Source organism: Somniosus microcephalus, chromosome 14 (assembly GCF_052327205.1).
Source record: "Somniosus microcephalus isolate GS21.2 chromosome 14, FLI_Smic_1.0, whole genome shotgun sequence".
Lineage (NCBI taxonomy): Eukaryota > Metazoa > Chordata > Chondrichthyes > Squaliformes > Somniosidae > Somniosus > Somniosus microcephalus.
The window spans coordinates 75,541,275-75,561,093 of record NC_141000.1 but is presented as its reverse complement, the minus strand read 5'-3'; the positions used below and the strand labels follow the sequence as shown (position 1 = coordinate 75,561,093).

The 19,819-nt window shown below is 47.2% G+C and overlaps 1 protein-coding gene across 2 annotated transcripts in view; it reads right to left on the bottom strand.

Moving 5' to 3' along the window:
• atg3 (autophagy related 3) overlaps window positions 1–19,819 on the bottom strand; it is a 76,106-nt gene that overhangs the window by 55,823 nt on the left and 464 nt on the right. The window lies entirely within an intron of this gene.

The window sequence follows — 19,819 nt, the reverse complement described above, 5'->3', positions numbered from 1 at the left end:
CTTTGGCAGGAAAAATCGTAGAGCAAGTTATTATCTTAATGGCAAGAAACTGGAAAGTACTGAAGTACAAAGGGATCTGGGGGTCCTGGTGCACGAAACTCAAAAGGTTAGTATGCAGGTGCAGCAAGTGATTAAGAAGGCCAATGGAATGTTGGCTTTCATTGCTAGGGGGATAGAATATAATAATAAGGGAGGTATTGCTTCAGTTGTACAAGGTATTGGTGAGACCGCACCTGGAATACTGCATACAGTTTTGGTGTCCATACTTAAGAAAGGACATACTTGCTCTCGAGTCAGTACAAAGAAGGTTCACTCGGTTAATCCCGGGGATGAGGGGATGGACATATGAGGAGAGGTTGGGTAGATTGGGACTCTACTCATTGGAGTTCAGAAGAATGAGAGGCGATCTTATTGAAACATATAAGATTGTGAAGGGGTTGGATCGGGTGGATGCGGGGAGGATGTTCCCGATGATGGGTGAAACTAGAACTAGGGGGCATAGTCTTAGAATAAGGGGCTGCTCTTTCAAAACTGAGATGAGGAGGAACTACTTCACTCAGAGGGTGGTAGGTCCATGGAATATGCTGCCCCAAAAAGCTGTAGAAGCTACATCATTACATAAATTTAAAACAGAAATAGACAGTTTCCTAGAAGTAAAGGGAATTAAGGGTTACGGGGAGCGGGCAGGAATTTGGACATGAGTCTAGGTTTGGATCGGTCATGGCCCTGTGGGTAGCGGAGCGGGCCCAGGGGCCGTGTAGCCTGATCCTGCTCCTATTTTGTGTGTCTAATTCTGTTAGATTCAGGAGATGGTTCTGTGATAGTAGATTGGCGGTTAGGATCAGATCAGCCATGATCTTATTGAATGGCGGAGCAGGCTCGAGGGGCCGATTGGCCTACTCCTGCTCCTATTTCTTATGTTCTTATGTTCTTATTTAAAAATACTTTTAAAAAAAGTTTATTTTTAGCCCCGTAAAAAACTTTAATTATTTTTTTCAAAAAATTTAATATTTGTTTAAAATACTTAATTTATTGTAATTTCAAGTCATTTTAAAAATGTGATTTAAAAAAAAATTATTTAAAGTTTTACTGTTTTTTGATTGATCTCCATTCATATATTTGACAGGTCTTCCTGTCAAATGTATGAAGGGAGATTCCCTGGCTCCCCATGGCCCACGTGATCTCAGGGACGCTGCAAACTACATGCACCCCTGGGATATGTGGGCCCTGCGCACTTCAAGTTTGGCGAGGCCCAGCATCAGAATGGTGTGCATCCTGGGGGCCCTCAGGTAAGGGCGCAGGGTTTTCCGGATCGCAGGCCTCCGCCTGGGGGAGGCTTGCAATCGGAAAATACGGGCCATTGAAAAAGGCTATCACAGCAGTGCCCATAGGAGAGATAGAGAGATAGATAGATATAGATAGAGAGATAGATATGCATGCCTGTTTTTTTAAAAACCTACTACTGTATTGATAAAATAAGGCGGTGGTTCTTGAACTTCAGGTTGGGTCATACTGCTAAAAATGTCTTAACACACTGAAAAAAATGTCTTAACTTATGGTGTTATGGATACCCACAAGCCTTCACAGGAAAAGAAAAAAGTGTGTATGTTGTTCTCTCGTGTTTCATTCTCTCTCACCTCTTTCACCTCGTTTATTTAATATTCCCTTGGGGAAACACTGTGTGTATGTAGATAAACCTGTATAATCCCCTTTTAACTGCTGTATTCCCCTCCCCCCGCAAGACAGTTGCAAGCTGAGAGGAATAAGGCACGTTCAGACTTGCCTGCTGCTGGTATAGAAGGAAAACCAATCAGGTTCCAGCAGGTGCCTAGTCCGTGAGTCATCACAGGTTCGCGGGCTTCACGAATTCAGTACTGTATTATCACTCATATTTTTCCACTCCTTTCCTTTCCCCCCCCCCCCCCTTTCCTTTTGTTTCTCTCTCACACCTGGCAGCTATCTTTTGCCCTGCCAGTACACTTTACACCTAATCACAGCCTATTACCATCTCGTCTAGCTTCTAATCTCTTTTACTTCTTTTGGTTCTTTTATTCTTTTGTCCGATCGCAGCCCTGCCTTCGATCTAGTTCCTTTTCTCTCCAGTTTTGAAGAAGGGTCAAACCCGAAACGTCAACTCAAATTTCTCTCCACGGATGTTGCCTGACTTGCTGAGTTTTTCCAGCATTTTCTGTTGTTATACTGTATTATGAGAGTTGGAGTAAAGACCTATTTCTTGTAGCTCGCTGTGTTGCCTATTTCTTTACATGGGAGACTGTAGTCCCCCACATTGGTGACCCCGAGTGTCGGCGGCCGAAGCCCCCGACTCACGCAGCCCTACAGAGGCCAGCAACGACCCGATGGCAACCAGCAGCAGCTTGATGTCGGCCGGCGCCGCGTCCTTGAAGCTCCCCACCTTCTGGGAACACCAAGCACCAGCTTGGTTCGCGCACTCGGAGGCCCAATTCACCCTTCGTAGGGTTCAAGACGACGAAGAAAGGTACCTCCACGTAGTCTCAGCACTAGCAAGCTCTACTGCCGCCGAAGTTCTCGACCTGCTGGGGAACCCACCACAGACCGGCAAGTACTCAACCATTAAGGGCCGCTTGCTGCAGGCTTACGGCCTGTCCAAGGAGGAGAGCGCCCGCAGGCTTCTCTCACTACCAGGCCTCGGCGATTCTACCCCGACCCAGTTGATGAGCCGGATGCTTGCGCTCCTGGGCTCTGAACCGCAGTGCTTTTTGTTTCGGGCCCTTTTCCTCAGCCTGCTTCCTCAGCAGGTACAGACTGCCCTCGCGGGGTCCCCGATCACGGACTGCGTACAACTGGCAGCCGCCGCGGACAAAGTTTTCGCCGTCGCCCAACTCGGCTGTGGAGCCGCGAAGCTCCCCGACACCACCGAGCGCGCGCCGCCACGCCAGGCCGCAGAACTATGCTACTACCACGCACGTTTCGGCCACAAGGCCCAACGCTGCAGAGCACCCTGCTTTTTCGATCAAACCAAGATGGCCACCCGGCCCAACGCACCAGCCCCGCGCCGCCGCCTAGGCCTGCTTGACCGCACCCCCGCCGCCACGATGGCCATTGGCACCGCAGGTAAACTGCTGTACATAACCGACTCTCTTACAGGGCGCAGATTCCTTTGCGACACCGGAGCCCAATGCAGCATAATTCCTGCCTCCCAGCTCGACATCCAGGCAGGCCGCAGCGGCCCACCCCTCGTGGCGGCAAATGGCGCAGCCATCTCTACTTTCGGAAAGCGACGGGCCGAGGTTTGTTTCAACGGCCAGCGATTTACGTGGGATTTCGAGATGGCCTCGGTGGCACATCCTTTGCTGGGCGCTGATTTTCTTTGCGCCCACGGACTCCTGGTTGACGTCCGCGACAGGCGCCTGATCGACGCAGCAACTTTCGCTTCACTGGCCTGCCAGCAGAATAGCCCGGCCCTCGTCGGGTCCTGCTCCGCCCCGGCGCATGACGACTACGCCCGCCTACTCGCAGATTTCCCGAGGCTCACACAACCGACCTTCTCAGCCGCGGCAGCCAAGCATGGGGTCGAGCATCACATCGCCACTACGGGACCACCAGTGATCGCTCGAGCCAGACGCCTGGACCCAGCCAAGATGGTGGTGGCCAAGGAAGAATTCGCCACGATGGAAAAACTGGGCATCATCTGCCGCTCGACCAGCCCTTGGTCGTCCCCCCCCCCTCCATATTGTGCCCAAGCCGGGCGGTGGCTGGCGCCCCTGCGGCGACTACAGACGGCTCAACGACGCCACCACACCCGATAGATACCCTATTCCGCATATCCAAGACTTCTCGGCACACCTAGCAGGAAAGTCCGTCTTTTCCAAGGTCGACCTGATTCGCGGCTACCACGCAGACGTCCAGAAGATGGCGGTCATCACCCCCTTCGTTCTGTTCCAGTTCCTGCGCATGCCCTTTGGGCTTAAGAACGCCGCACAGGCCTTCCAACGGCTCATGGACTCCGTCCTACGGGACCTGAGCTTCCTGTTCGTCTATCTGGACGATATCCTCGTGGCCAGTGCCAGCAAGGCCGAGCACATCGCGCATTTGCGCTCCCTTTTCCAGCGCCTCAGCCAACACGGGCTAATCGTCAACCCGGCCAAATGCCAGTTCGGAGCAGCCCAAATTGACTTTCTCGGCCACAGAATCTCGCCAAGGGGAGCCATTCCCCTACCTTCCAAGGTGCAGGCGGTGGCGGACTTTCCCCAGCCCACCTCGGTTAAGGCGCTGCAGGAATTTTTGGGGATGGTCAATTTCTATCATCGGTTCGTGCCCAAGGCCGCCGCACTCATGCGCCCCCTCTACGAAGCCACCAGGGGCAAAATGGGCAAAGAGCAACTCACCTGGTCCAGCGAGATGGCGACAGCCTTCCACCAGACCAAAAGCGCCTTGGCCAACGCCACACTGCTGGCCCACCCCATCCCGGGCGCCAAGACCGCCCTCACCACGGACGCCTCGGATTACGTCGTCGGCGCCGTCCAACAACAGTGGGTCGAAGGCGCGTGGCAGCCACTGGCATTTTTCAGCCGACAGCTGCGCAAGAACGAGCAGGCTTACAGCACGTTCGACAGAGAGCTCCTGGCCCTGTTCCGGGCAATCCGGCACTTCCGTTTCCTTCTGGAAGGCCGGCCGTTCACCGCATTCGTGGACCACAAGCCGCTCACTTTCGCCATGGCCAAAGTAACCGAACCCTGGTCCGCGCGCTAACAGCGCCAACTCAACTTCATCTCGGAGTTCACCACGGACATCCGCCACGTCGCCGGCAAGGATAATTTGGTGGCCGACTGCCTCTCAAGACCCTCGCTCCACGCAGTGCACCTGGGCGTCGACTACGCCAGCATGGCGAGAGACCAGGCTGCCGACGCGGAGATCCAGGCCCTCAGGACATCAACTACCAGTCTCACCCTGGCCGACATCCACTTCCACGCAGCCGGCACAACCCTCCTGTGCGACGTCTCAGTCCCTTCGCCTAGGCCGGTCGTTCCATCCGCCTGGCGCAAGCAAGTTTTCGACATCATCCACGGCCTCTCACATCCAGGGATGCGTGCGTCTCAGAAACTTATGTCCGCCAAGTTCGTCTGGCCTGGACTCCACAAGGATGAGAGAGACTGGACCAACACATGCGTGCCGTGTCAGCACGCTAAGGTCCAGCAGCACACCAAGGCGCCATTGGAGTGTTTCCCGGTGCCCGAGAGGCGTTTCGACCACGTCGATCTGGTAGGCCCCTTGCCGCCGTCGCACGGTTTTACACACCTGCTCACGATCGTCGACCGCACCACCAGATGGCCAGAGGTGGTTCCCCTCGCCTTCACCACCACGACCGACGTCGCGCGAGCATTCGTCTCGACATGGGTGGCCCGGTTCGGCGTGCCGACCGACATATCCTCGGACAGAGGCCCCCAGTTCACCTCCCACTTGTGGAATGCCATCATCGCTGGCCTCGGCACCAAGTTGCACAGGACAACAGCCTACCACCCGCAGGCCAACGGGCTCTGCGAGCGCTTTCATCGTTCTTTGAAAGCCTCTCTCCGCACCAGCCTGGTCGATACCAGCTGGATCGACAAACTACCCTGGGTTCTCCTGGGATTGCATACCGCGCCCAAAGAGGACCTCCGCGCCTCTGCGGCCGAGATGGTCTATGGCCAACCGCTCAGAGTACCAGGCGACTTCCTCCCCCTGACAATGGAGCCGTGGTCGGCCGCCAGACAGCTTTCTCTGCACCAGGACGAGGCCCAGCAATTCCGTCCAGTGCCCACTTCGCAACACGGCCCGCAGCCGTCCTACGTGCCTCGAGACTTACGACATGCGGAGTTCGTCTTCGTGCACCGGGACGCGCACAGAGGCCCGCTGCAGGCACCATACACCGGCCCCTTCCCAGTATTGGAGACGGGGGACAAAGCTTTTCTTATCGACGTTGGCGGGAAGCCGGACCTTATTTCAGTAGACCGCCTCAAACCGGCGCACCTGGACCTTAGCTTCCCGTTTCGGCCGGCTCTTCCCCCACGGCGGGGCAGACTTCTCGCGTTGGCGGCGGCCCCACAAGAGGACCAAGACACGCCAGAACCTTACTTTCCGGCCGCCGCCCCACCTTTGCTGGCAGCCCGTCCAGCCAGCCCGCCGGCAGACCAACCGGCCGACCTCCCAGACAGCCCTCCTCGCACGCCAGATGGCTACTACAGCCGCTACGGCCGCTTGGTCAAACCTCCGCAGAGACTGACTTTTACAGTTAATGAGGATTCTGGGGGGGCGTATGTGGCGTTGCCACATTGGGGAAACACTGTGTGTATGTAGATAAACCTGTATAATCCCCTTTTAACTGCTGTATTCCCCTCCCCCCGCAAGACAGTTGCAAGCGGAGAGGAATAAGGCACGTTCAGACTTGCCTGCTGCTGATAGAAGGAAAACCAATCAGGTTCCAGCAGGTGACCAGTCCGTGAGTCATCACAGGCTTCACGAATTCAGTACTGTATTGTGAGAGTTGGAGTAAAGACCTATTTCTTGTAGCTCGCTGTGTTGCCTATTTCTTTACGCGGGAGACTGTAGTCCCCCACACCCTCTTTTCCTTCCCATTTAAAAAATCATTCGCTACTCATGTCTGTGAGGCGTCCCGTCACTCCAATCCCGAGGCTTCCCGTCACTCCAATCCCGAGGCGTCCCGTCACTCCAATCCCGAGGCGTCCCGTCACTCCAATCCCGAGGCGTCCCGTCACTCCAATCCCGAGGCGTCCCGTCACTCCAATCCCGAGGCGTCCCGTCACTCCAATCCCGAGGCGTCCCGTCACTCCAATCCCGAGGCGTCCCGTCACTCCAATCCCGAGGCGTCCCGTCACTCCAATCCCGAGGCGTCCCGTCACTCCAATCCCGAGGCGTCCCGTCACTCCAATCCCGAGGCGTCCCGTCACTCCAATCCCGAGGCGTCCCGTCACTCCAATCCCGAGGCATTCATGAAAAAGCAGAGTGGAGGGAGCAAACCATGCAGAAACATGTCAGGAACAGGTCATAAAAGAGCAGTCCATGGGAGTATGCGGTGAAAGATTACACTGGGAATAGGAGGATATGTGCCATGAGAGGGCATGTATAGGGAATCAAGCCTTAGAAACTTTAAAAAACGCAAAAGAAAAGAAAACCGAACAAATTACATGGCTTTGGTGAGGGATTGTGCTTGCTGTGATTAGCAAAGAATGCTGCCAATAGAAGGGACTACTGCAGCCCCACGACGATACCAATATCATTCATCCTAAAAATAAGGCACCGATTCTGGTCCTCCCCGGCACACTCAGTGCTCCATCTAAAGAGGCTTTGAGGTGCTTATGAAAGTGAAATAAGGGATAGGTTAAGGGGTTTGGCCGGTCATTATTTTTTCAGGTTTGTTGACTTCAAACGTAGCTCATGCACTATATTTTCCCCCAAACACCTCCCAGGTTATACCTTGAGATGTGGCCTGCTGCCAAGGCCACAGACAGCTCTGCAATTTAGTGAAGGCATGCTCTGCCATTTTTCTTCTTCCAAACAGGAATCATCCAGCATCTACCTTGCTATGTAGCATGGCAGAGATTCGGAACTCAGCAGGCACTCAAACCTAAAGGTGAAGGATATTTAAAATTGTATATGTAGTAGTGAGGCTTGTGAAGTGCAATATATATGCATACCTGAGTAAGGCACAGAATAAATAAATACATGTGCACTCATCAAGTAGATACACTGGAGCAGCAGATTGGTGAAATTAAGAAGCAACCAGCTACATGGTACAGTATAGACCAGGGAGAAATGTTTACAGTGCACTCGCTCTACATGTTTAATGTTGGTGGAAAGCCAAAATTGCTTTACACAATGGTAAACTTGGTGTGTAAATTGGGTGTTACGGCACAAAATAACTGGAAAGTAAAATGGAACATGACTCTCTCCTCCAGGTACTCTCATTTTGGATTGTTCCAGTGCCAGTTTGGATTCCAATACTGGATTGAGGCTGCATTAATGTTAGCTGCAGCTCCAATGCAAAATAAAACCAATTCACACAGATGCTACAGTTACAGTGCAAAGGCAAGTGTTGTGTATGTACCTTTAAGAGAAGAACTGATTCTATACTGCAGTACCGGCAGTGACCACCCCTGTATATAAAGCTATATAGCAGGCTTCTGTATTTTAGTCTTAAGTTACCCCCTGTTCAGTAAATACCTGTTTTACTGTTCTCCTGCAGTCTGTGTATTATTAAGGCGCGGACACTACAGTGGCGACGAGCAGGTTCGAACTCACCTGCAGTACTGCATCACCTCACGGGGATCTTTCCCTGAGAAGAAGCTTCTTGGAGGTCGAAGTCAGAACGGGCGTCGACCGCGGGCAACCGCCCAAGGATCCATCGGAGTTCGGAGAGTTGCAGGAGAGGCTGTGGAGAGCTGGGCTTGGCTCCCCAGTCAAGGTGTTCCAGCAAATCGTGCTGGTAGCAGGTAGTGCGCTGATCCTTCCGGACTGCGGCGGGCTCGAGCTCGATCGAGCGGCTCTGCAAAGGGGCCGTGCAGCGTCGTCGGGAGGAAAAGAGAGAGGGTGGAGCGCACAGGGCGCGGTCGGTGATCAAGAACCGGGCAGCGTAGCGAAAATAAAACAAGGGGAAGGAAAAGTGAGATGCGCCGAAGCCGCGGGTCGCCGCCATTACTCTGCAGAATGCTAGGAGCAGCGTGGCAGCAAGGGGAAGAAGGAAAAGCGCGGGAGGCGCCATTTTATTCCATTGGGGAAAGAAGGAAAAGCGCGGGAGGCGCCATTTTAAATCACCCAAGATGCGGAAAAGTGGCAGTATCACTGCTTTCGACAACAACGTAGAAGACTGGACCACGTATGTGGAAAGGATTGAAGTGTACTGCAAGGCAAATGAGGTGGCCGATGGAAAGAAGGCGTCGGTATTATTGAATTTGATGGGCGCGAGAATGTACGGCCTATTGCGGAATTTAATTACCCCAGCTAAACCAATGGAGAAAAGTTTTGAGGAGATTGTTACTATCTTACAGGAACACCTAAACCCTACACCACTGCTGATAGCAGAAAGATTCAGGTTCCATAAAAGAAACCAGCACAAAGATGAGAGCAATGCTGACTATCTTACGGAACTACGCAAGTTATCGAAGCACTGCCAGTTCGGAGCAGGACTGGCAGACACCTTGCGGGATAAGTTTGTCTGCGGGCTCCAGAGTGAAGGAACCCAGAAACGACTACTTTCGGAAAAGGACCTGACGCTAGAATAGGCTTTCAGCGTGGCAGTATCCTACGAAGCAGCAGCACGGGGAGCTGCGGAAATACAACAGAAACCACAGGAATACAGCGCTAACGAAATGGCGTATGGAGCAGAAAAGTGCTATCGCTGCGGCAGAACAACCCATGATCAGAAGGACTGCTGGTTTAAGGACAAAGTATGCAGGCAATGTGGGAAAATGGGACACATAGCAAGAGTCTGCAGGTCGGGAAAGAAAACCAACACTACAAGAACTACTAAGGAAAAGTACACGAAAGTAAAGAAATTGACAGACAGTAGTTCGGAAGATCAGGAGAGTGATAAGGACTCCGGGAGCAGGAGACTAAGTTGTCTAAAGTTACACAACATGATCGCAAAGGAGGATCACCGAACCATTTGGGTCACCCTCATGATAGCAGGGTCCCCAGTAAAGATGGAATTGGACACAGGATCAGCCCTAACTGTCATGAATCGACGAGACTATGAGTGGCTATTCTCACACATACCCTTGAAGGACACGTCCATTGTATTGAAGACATACACGGGGCAAAAAGTCTACCTCAGAGGAAAAATAAGGGTGCCAGTTGAATACAATGGCAAGGAAACACAGAAACTGTATCTATATATACTACCAGATGGAGGACCACCATTATTGGGACATGAATGGATCTGAAAGATACAATTGGATTGGCATTCCATTCAGGCGCTAACTGTGACTGATAAAAAGGATGATGTCGTCACACCTGGACGACTGTCAAAAATTCTAACTGACGCGGAAGAGGTGTTCCAACAAGGACTTGGGACTCTAAAAGGAGTAATGGCAGTGATAAAAATCGAAGATAACGCAAACCCAAAATTTTTTAAGGCGATCCGCCCAGCCATTGAAGCAGAGCTGGAGAGTCTGGAGCGTTCGGGTGTGCTGTCCAAGGTGGACTGGAGCGAGTGGGCCACACCCATCGTTCCTGTAATGAAGAAATCATTGAGCAGCACGCCTGGCGAACCGAAGAAGGTTCGCATCTGTGGGGACTTCAAGGTAACTGTGAACCCAGTCCTGCACACAGTACAATATCCACTTCCACGGATAGAAGATATTTTTGCCTCACTATCTGGAGGGAAACGCTTTACAAAGATTGATCTGGCCCAAGCGTATCTACAAATGGAGGTGGAAGAAGCATCTAGGAAATACCTCACGATAAACACTCACAAAGGCCTTTACCAGTACAATCGACTGGTATTCGGGGTAGCATCAGCCCCGGCTATTTGGCAGAGGGCGATGGAACAAGTCCTGCAAGGGATCCCGGGGACCCAGTGTTATTTGGACGACATCCTGGTTACGGGCGAAAATGACAGTGAACACCTTGCCAACCTGGAGCAGGTGCTCACGAGATTACAGGAATATGGGCTACGAGCCAACCGCCCCAAATGCGAGTTCTTCAGGAGACAAATCTCGTATTGTGGCCACATGATTGATGAGGAAGGGTTGCATAAGTCGCCGGACAAGATTGAGGCTGTAGTCAAGGCTCCAGCACCGGAAAATGTGTCGCAACTGAGGTCGTTCCTCGGGTTGGTGAACTACTACCATAAGTTCTTGCCAAATTTATCTACAATTCTGCACCCACTGAACGCCCTACTGCAAACTGGAGTAACATGGAAATGGAGTGATGAGTGTAAGCGTGCCTTTCAGAAATGTAAATGCCTAATCACTTCAAAAGAAGTATTGGCCCACTACAATCCAACACTACCGATTCGGTTAGCATGTGATGCGTCTCCCTACGGCATCAGAGCGGTGCTGTCACACAAATTCCTTGACGGTTCAGAGAGGCCAATAGCCTTTGCGTCGCGCTCGTTAACCTCAGCCGAGCGTAACTACGCCCAGATTGACAGGGCGGCCCTCAGCCTGGTGTGGGGGCTGAAGAAGTTCAATCACTATCTGCACGGGCAGAAATTCACCCTACTGACTGATCATCAGCCCCTGGTCTCCATTTTTAACCCAAAGAAGGGCATTCCGGTGATGAAGGCGCAACGGCTGCAAAGATGGTCACTTTTTCTAGGGGCACATCAGTACGACAGAGTACAAGGGTACGAAACAGCATGGAAACGCTGATGGGCTGTCGCGCCTACCGTTGCCTACGGTAGAGGAAGCACCTGCAGTGGACCCTGTTGAGATATTCCATGCGATCATAGTCGAATGTCTACCTGTTACAAACTCAAGTATAGAGAAGGAAACCCGAAATGACCCGACACTCTCTCGGGTCTATGATTTGACGGTGAAGGGATGGCCAGCACATGGCGACTCACTGTTGCCAGCATTCTCACCAAGGAGAGAACAGCTGTCAGTGTGCCGGGGGACCTTGATGTGTGGATCCCGAGTGGTAATTCCACCCAAGTTGAGAGATAGAGTGCTCAATGAGCTTCATGAGGGTCATCTGGGAGGGGTAAAAATGAAGAGCCTAGCCAGGGCATTTGTGTGGTGGCCGGGAATCGATAAAGAAATCGAGGTTATGACCAAGAGATGCACAGGATGCCAGAAGGTCCAAAACGCTCCACCACAGGCCCCGCTCCATCCATGGGAGTGGCCCTCATCTCCATGGCAACGGGTACACATTGATTTTGCTGGTCCATTTATGGACTCAATGTTTCTAATTGCTGTGGACGCCCATTCGAAATGGGCAGAGGTCATCAAAATGTCCTCCACCACCACGGAGAAAACTATTGCAGTCCTACGGACCATCTTCACCAGGAATGGCTTGCCAGAACAGATTTGCTCCGACAATGGGCCACAGTTTGTGTCCGAGGATTTCCGGAGGTTTCTGAGGAATAATGGGGTGAAACATTACACATCTGCCCCATATCATCCAGCCACAAATGGATTGGCTGAGAGGTTTGTGCAGACCTTTAAAAAGGCCATAAAGGCAATGCATAATGACGACATACCACTACAACACAAGGTGGATAATTTCTTGTTTGCTTACCGGAATGCGACACATGCAGTCACCAACCAAGCTCCAGCCATAATGTTCTTCAACCGAAGGCTAAGATGTCGCCTGGATTTGCTCAAACCAAACATAAGATGAGATGTTGAGGATAAGCAATTCCAGCACATAAATGAGAAGCCAACCAGGAGCTTCAAGATAGGGCAACCAGTCTTGGCCCGCGACTACCGAACAGAAAAATGGCAGCCAGGAACGATATGCACACAGCAGGGACCACTAATGTACACAGTGGACGTTGGAGAGAGCATCGTGAGATGCCATGCTGACCAGATTCTAGAGTCACAGGAACAAGCCAAACCCATACCACAAGCAGGTGCACCTGGTAATCAACCCGAAGTACAGATTGCGTCTACCTCAGAAGCAGTGGTATTGGAAGCTGACGAACCAACCAATGACAATGAGCCAGAATCAACTCCGCCACAAGAACAGGATACTCGAGAAAGGCGCTATCCAGTCAGGATCAGGAAGCCTCCTCAAAGACTGAACTTATAAATGATTATTTCAGTTGATGTATATAGTACAGAGAAAATTGTAATTGTAATTAGTTATTATTTAGTTGTTAAATGAATGTTATGTACTGTTTATCTAAAAGGGGAGGAATTGTTGTGTATGTACCTTTAAGAGAAGAACTGATTCTATACTGCAGTACCGGCAGTGACCACCCCTGTATATAAAGCCATAGCAGGCTTCTGTATTTCAGTCTTAAGTTACCCCCTGTTCAGTAAATACCTGTTTTATTGTTCTCCTGCAGTCCGTGTATTATTAAGGCGCGGACACTACAGCAAGGAAGAGAAGATCTAGAAAAAGATGACGTGCAGAAAAAAAGGGAGCCATAAGATGTCACCAGCATGCAGGCAGTCAGGGTGGAAGCCCACCACTGCTCAAACTAGCCAACTCCTTCTCCAGCCTAAAATATCAGACGATATTTTTCTGTCTATGGAGGTTATTACTGATGAAAGGAAGGTTGGTTGCGTTTAACAAATACAAATTTAAATTTCCTTTGTCCTAGTCAAGTTTTGAAAGTATTTCGTAGCCTCTTCTGTTCTCATCTGTCTGAAGCCAGAGAGATAATGGTAGGCCAGAAAGACTCAATGTAAGGTTGGCAGTGAACTGCAATGTAAGGCTTTGTGGCCAGTCCACTTCACACTGAAATTTAATAAAGCAGACATGACCATTTGTTATTTTCCATCTTCTGAGGAGGGACAGTTAAGTCTGTAGCTATCTTATACATATAGTATGTCACTACTACTGTTTAATAAATCTATTTAGCAGCTGATAGCCTAGTGGAGTGGTTATTCTACCAAGTTGAGGAAGATCACGCGAGGTCACGTAATATTACCAGTAAGCCAAAATACAGCGACAAAGGTTTTCTATTCAATCCCTGGGCTCACTACAAATGACAGATATTGGACAGGTTAAAAGCACGCTTCAGTTTGTAGAGAGCGAGGCTCACCCGAGACATTAAACCAGGGGGAAATACCTAGAGTAAAACCCTAAAAATGCAACACTTCCCTTTATTCGCAGATATGTAGCAAAATGCTTGCTTTAAATTAAATGTTTTTTTTTTGTCTTTTGTATGAAGAAAATAGTTTTCAGCATTATTGTAGGTTCCTGTGCAGTGACTCACACAAACATCAAATTATTCATTATTGAGCACATCATGTCTGTCCTGGTGCCAGCTCTCTACGCTAATTCAATTTTACTCATATTCTTTAATATCTTCTAGTGTTTAAGTAATTTACATTTAAATATCCTGGGCTTCAATAGCCACTTGCAGTAATGTATTCCCTATTCTATAATTCTTTACATCAACAAAATTCTTCTAACGTCCCCCTTTTTTTCCCCAAGTATTGATCCTATGTTTATGCTGCCTTTTTATCCATTCTTCTGCTAGTATAATTAATCTTTCACTATTTACATTGTCAACCATTTTGAACACTTCTATTAAATTCCCTCTTTACCTTCCCTGTCCTAATGAATACAGCCCTAGTTCGCCCCCCCCCCAACCCACAAAGGTGAGATTGAAGAGATTAATGAGGCTTTGGATGTGGCGAAAAATGGATCAAGGCAAAGGGGTCTTGGGGGAAGTTCCAGCAAGGAGGACTTACCTACATCTTCTCATCCCTGATATCACCCTAATTAATCTGTTACATATTTACCGTGGTTCCAATAAGCCTTTCTGAATCAGACACCCAAATCAGTACACAATAAACTTAATCGATGTCTTGTATATATTAATCACCTCTCTGCTTTTATATTCAATGCCACTAAATATGCTTATTTGACATTTTATGGCTTTTACACCTTAAAAATATGTAACTGAACTTCTAGATCTTTCTGTTCCTCCACTCCATTGAGAATTTTACCATTTATGGTATATTTCTATTCTCTGTTCTTTTTCTCCAGAATGTACTACTTCAGATTTATAGACATTGAACTGTATTTGCCACATATCTGCCCACTCCCTTAGCCAATGTTCTTCTGGAGTCTCCCATGTTCTTGCTCAATTTGCCATGCCCCATAATTTAGTATCTTGTGCATTCCCTCCTCCCTCCCATTGATGATGTAGTCGTCAAGTATGATGGCTGTCCTCTCTGGAACTTTCCTCCCAAACCCCTCTGCCATGGATCATTTCTTCCTCTCCCCCCCCCACTTCCAAAGCCTCACTGAAAGCCTACTTCTTCAATCTTGCTTTTGATCACCTCCTTTAACTCTTCTCACAGTTGCTGCTTGGTTTCATACATTTCCCTGCCTGCAGCCCCCGATTTTGAAATGTCATAGAATGTTTTCCTGTGTTAAAGGCACTATATAAATGCAAATTGTTGTCATCAGCAAAGTTTGATATCAGTTCCTCTATGCCCATGTCCATATCATGAAGAAACAGCTAGCTAGATGTTACAATGACAAAATAGGAGGGTTGGATTTCTGGAAGAATAAGATAACCATCTGCATTCAGCTTGATCATAACTAGACCACGATGTTCATATTTCATGGCCTAGATATATTCTCCATCAGATTTACAGTATTATAACATAGATTATAGTCTTCTACCTCCTTGCCCTAGGTCTTATTTTATGAAACAGATTTTTAAAAATTGAAACAAAGGCTCAATAGTTCATCATTGCAATAAAGAACTTATGTCGATCATCTGTTGCAATTAGATTACCGACAGTTAAAATTTGACATCAGAAGGTATGTAATTGACAGGTCAATGAAGGCAGTGCAATATAATAAATATCAGCAGAGAAGGTCAAGTGAATAAATCTTGAGCAATATTGTAAGTGTAGAGATTTACTATACCTCACTGCAGGTCATGACATATTTTACACTGTATTTTTAAAACGTTTTCAAATATAACAATTACGATACCGATGTGGGGAAATACTAACGATAATAAAATGATACTTCAACTGGTAAACAGCGGTGACAAAATGATAACAAAACAATTCAACTGATTTAATTGGACTAGAAAAATACACATTAAAATTTATTTTCCTCAGGAAAATACATAGAACTGTTATAAATAGAATATCTAATAGGTAGCAGAGGTACAGTCGCTTGTGAGACAATTAAAATTCCCTCACAACTTTTATCATTCACAGTTATGGACTAAGCTTCATCTCTGAAGCTACTTATATTACGCCAGTAATGATCTCCTGTGGAATTGTTTGTGAAGGGACCAGAAGGCTCCCTTCTATTTCTCTGGCATAGTCAGATATGGGAGAGGTGGGTCTGCATGGTGTATGGCACCAATGTGGGACATATGGTGAGGTTGGGCAACAGGTTGAGGTTTAGTGCTCACAGGTAGCGGGTTGGGTGTTGGGAAATGGGTTGAGTTACAATAGAAAGAAAAGGAGACAAAAACAAAGGTAAGTCCAGGTAGAAAGCACAAGTAGGCCCAGAGGTGGGGGCTGGCTGCTTAAATCAAATTCTCGGTTTGTAGAAGCCCAGGCATCTCTACGTCAGTGTGTTATGGAGTTTGAGAGTGGTGCATGTAATCTCTTTTGCAATTTTATTCCTAGAAGCATGCAATAATTCAATTATCTCATTAAAAAAAAAAATTCTTGGGATATGGGCATCACTAGCAAGGCCTGCATTTATTGCCCATCCCTAGTTGCCCTTGAGAAGGTGGCGGTGAGCCTTCTTCTTGAACCACTGCGGTGAAGGCGCTCGCACAGTGCTGCTAGGTAGGGAGTTCCAGGATTTTGACCCAGCAAAGATGAAGGAACAGCACTATATGTCCAAGTCGGGATGGTGTGCAACTTGGATGCTGTTCCCATGCACCTTCTACGCATAACCTTCTAGGTGGTGGAGGTTACGGGTTTGGGAAGTGCAGTCGAAGAAGCTGTGGCAAATTACAGAAACAGTATTAAAATGTTCTTTCAGTCCGAGTATGAATCGGTTTCAGTCCGAGTATGAATCGGAAGCATACTTTTTGCTACAATGTGACGAGAGAAAATTTTGTTTTTTGTAGGATCTAATTGGTAGAAAAGATTTGCATAATATGATCAGGGAATAACAAAAGCAATAAAGTAACTAAAATTAGAAACATATACTCTTAATCAATGAAGAAGAAAATATATTTAAGTAAAGAAGAAAATTGGCAGAGTCAATGGTCATGATGTAGATGTGACAATTCAGGTTCTCTACCAACACTCTAGTTGTATTTGTCACAAAAGGCAACCAACATAGGCAGGTTTGCAACTCCTATAATAAGGCCATAAAAAAGCAAACAAAGGGTCCATTTCTAGAGGGATAGAATTGAAAAGCTGAAAATTTATGTTAAACTTGTACAGAACCTTGGTTAGACCACACTTGGAGTCGTGTGAACAGTTCTGGTATCTATATTATAAAAAGGATGTAGAGGCATTGAATAAGGTAGGTGCAGAAAAGAATCACAAGGATGATACCAGAACTAAGAGGTTATAACTATCAAGAAAGACTGAACAGGCTGGGGCTCTTTTCTCTAGAAAAGAGAAGGCTTAGAGGTGACCTGTTAGAGGTCTTCAAGATAATGAAAGGGTTTGATAGGGTAGAAGTGGAGAAAATGTTTCCACTTGTGGGGAGACCAAAACTAGAGGCCATAAATATAAGATAGTCACTAATAAAACCAATAGGGAATTCAGGAGGAACTTCTTTACCCAGAGCGTGGTTAGAATATGGAACTCGCTACCACAAGGAGTAGTTGAAGCAAATAGCATAGATGCATTTAAGCGTAAGCTAGATAAGCACGAGGAAGCAATGAATGGAAGGATTTGCTGATAGCGTTAGATGAAGAAGGATGGGAGGAAGCTCGTGTGGAGCATAAATGGCAGCATAGACCAGCTGGGCCGAATGGCCTGTTTCTGTGCCATCGACTCCATGTAACTCAATGTGACTTCCTTTAAAATGATGCAGAATAATTTCCTGTGCCTAGTGTAGCTTTAGACAGGATACTTCAGTAGTGATCAGAGTAGTGAGGAGGCGCATGTGGAGCATAAACACTGGCATGGACCCGTTGAGCTGAATGGCCTGTTGCTGTGCTGTAAATACGATGTACTATGTAACACTGGCCAATTTATTGCAAGACAGAAAATTATACAAAAATAGAAATAAAAGATAAAATAGCAATACAGTACATAACTGGGTTTAAAGACCAAAATAACAGAAATTCCTATAGTCTCTTTTCAGTGTTCTTTTAACGGTTACATGATCATGCTAGCTCTATGGAATTGCATCGCGCAGCAATAATTTTGAACATGTGGTTCAGACAAAAGATAAGCAGCAATGCCAAACAAAACTGTTCATGTCACAGGTGCTAATTTTGAGACAAAGTTCCTTGCAGATACCCCCCTGACTGGGCAGCCATTATAAATAATAACTGTCTTTTTTGGAATGCTAGTATTGCAACATTGGCTGAGGATTTTTTTTTTTTAATTTCCCGATGGGGGGGGCGGGGGGGTTTGTTAACAAGTCTTTTATATATAAAGTCCGGTCTTTCTTTGAAGATCGCATCTACCCCCCAAACAGGGCCTGTATACTTTCTCATGCTCCTCCTCTCCCCCACACAAAGGCAATGGAAAACCTTTTAAGAAGCAGCTAATTTGAAGCATTTGTCATAGTAGACAAAAGACACAAGAAATGTTCTTGCAGATATATTGGTGGCTGGCACATATCCTCCAATTAATAATATTTTTCAACCAAACAAACAACTTATTGATTATATACATATACATTATCCATGACCTGTCACATAAAATTTTAAACTATTTTAATAGTTAATAGTTTTAAATTCAAATAATTTTAGAGGCCACATTTTTATGACATAAGCCCTGGTGTTTGCAGAATGTACGCTTTGTAACACTGCATGAATAGTAATGATGTTTGAAGAAAGATTTTTATATCAAATGTTTAGCCTGTGACTTCACTATACATTTCAACAATCTGCAAACTTTACAGGAAAAGAACAAACAAAATGTTACAAATCAAGTTCTGGTAAAAGAAAACTCTCTTCAAAAAGTTAAGAATTTTAAAAAACCATTTATAAAAAGGAAATTGGATATATATTTAAAAAGGAAAAAATTGCAATGCTATGGCAAAATAGCAGGGGATTGGGACTAATTGATAACTCAGAGTCAGCACAGGCACGAAGGGCCGAAGGCCTCCTTCTGGGCTGTATCATTCTATGATTCTATGCTGTAAACAATAACAATTTCCTTCTTAATAGCTGCATACGACTTAAATGATACCAGTTATAGCCCACAAGTAAAAACAAACAATAATAACCTCTTTGCTACTGTTATTGTAATAGCAGTTGAAATTGAAAGTAAATATCTTACTGGGTCTGGAACTTATTACAGTTCAAATCCTGCACCATCTACTCGGAACCTCCCCAATGCAACTTGGATTTTATGCATCGAGATTCCCATAGCAATCCAGGATTATAGAAGTTGAATGTTGAATGTTACCTTCATTGATGAACTAACCCCCTAACAATTTTTTCTCTCAAAACGCCCAACTTGGGTACAACAATCAGCCTTTGTATCTTTTATTGGCTTATTTTTGCAGTGTATAACTTTATACAGCTTTAAAATTGGAAAAAAAATAACTACTGTTAATTGGCTAGAACAGAACCACAAACTGCGACACTCACCAAAAATCATGAGACTTGGATTGAACAGTTAGTGCCCGAACAATCAGAGTTACGTAAGAAATCACACAACACCAGGTTATAGTCCAACTGCTGTGATTATCTCTCTGCCGAGGTGTGACAAATGGCAGTTGGAAAGGTTACCTGTAAACATCTGACATGATTCTCTGACTATATAAGCTGTGTCTTTATGCATTTCTCCACTTCACCTGAAGAAGGAGCAGCGCTCCGAAAGCTTGTGTTTTCAAATAAAGCTGTTGGACTATAACCTGGTGTTGTGTGATTTCTTACATTTGTCCACCCCAGTCCAACTCCGGCATCTCCACACCAATCAGAGTTACAGTCATACTCAAAGTCAACAGGAGTCTGGACATAACCTGGTCAGTGAGTAATAGAATGGATGGGCAGCTCCTGTCATTCAGTGAGTACTTGGCCAATCAGACATTGCCTGGA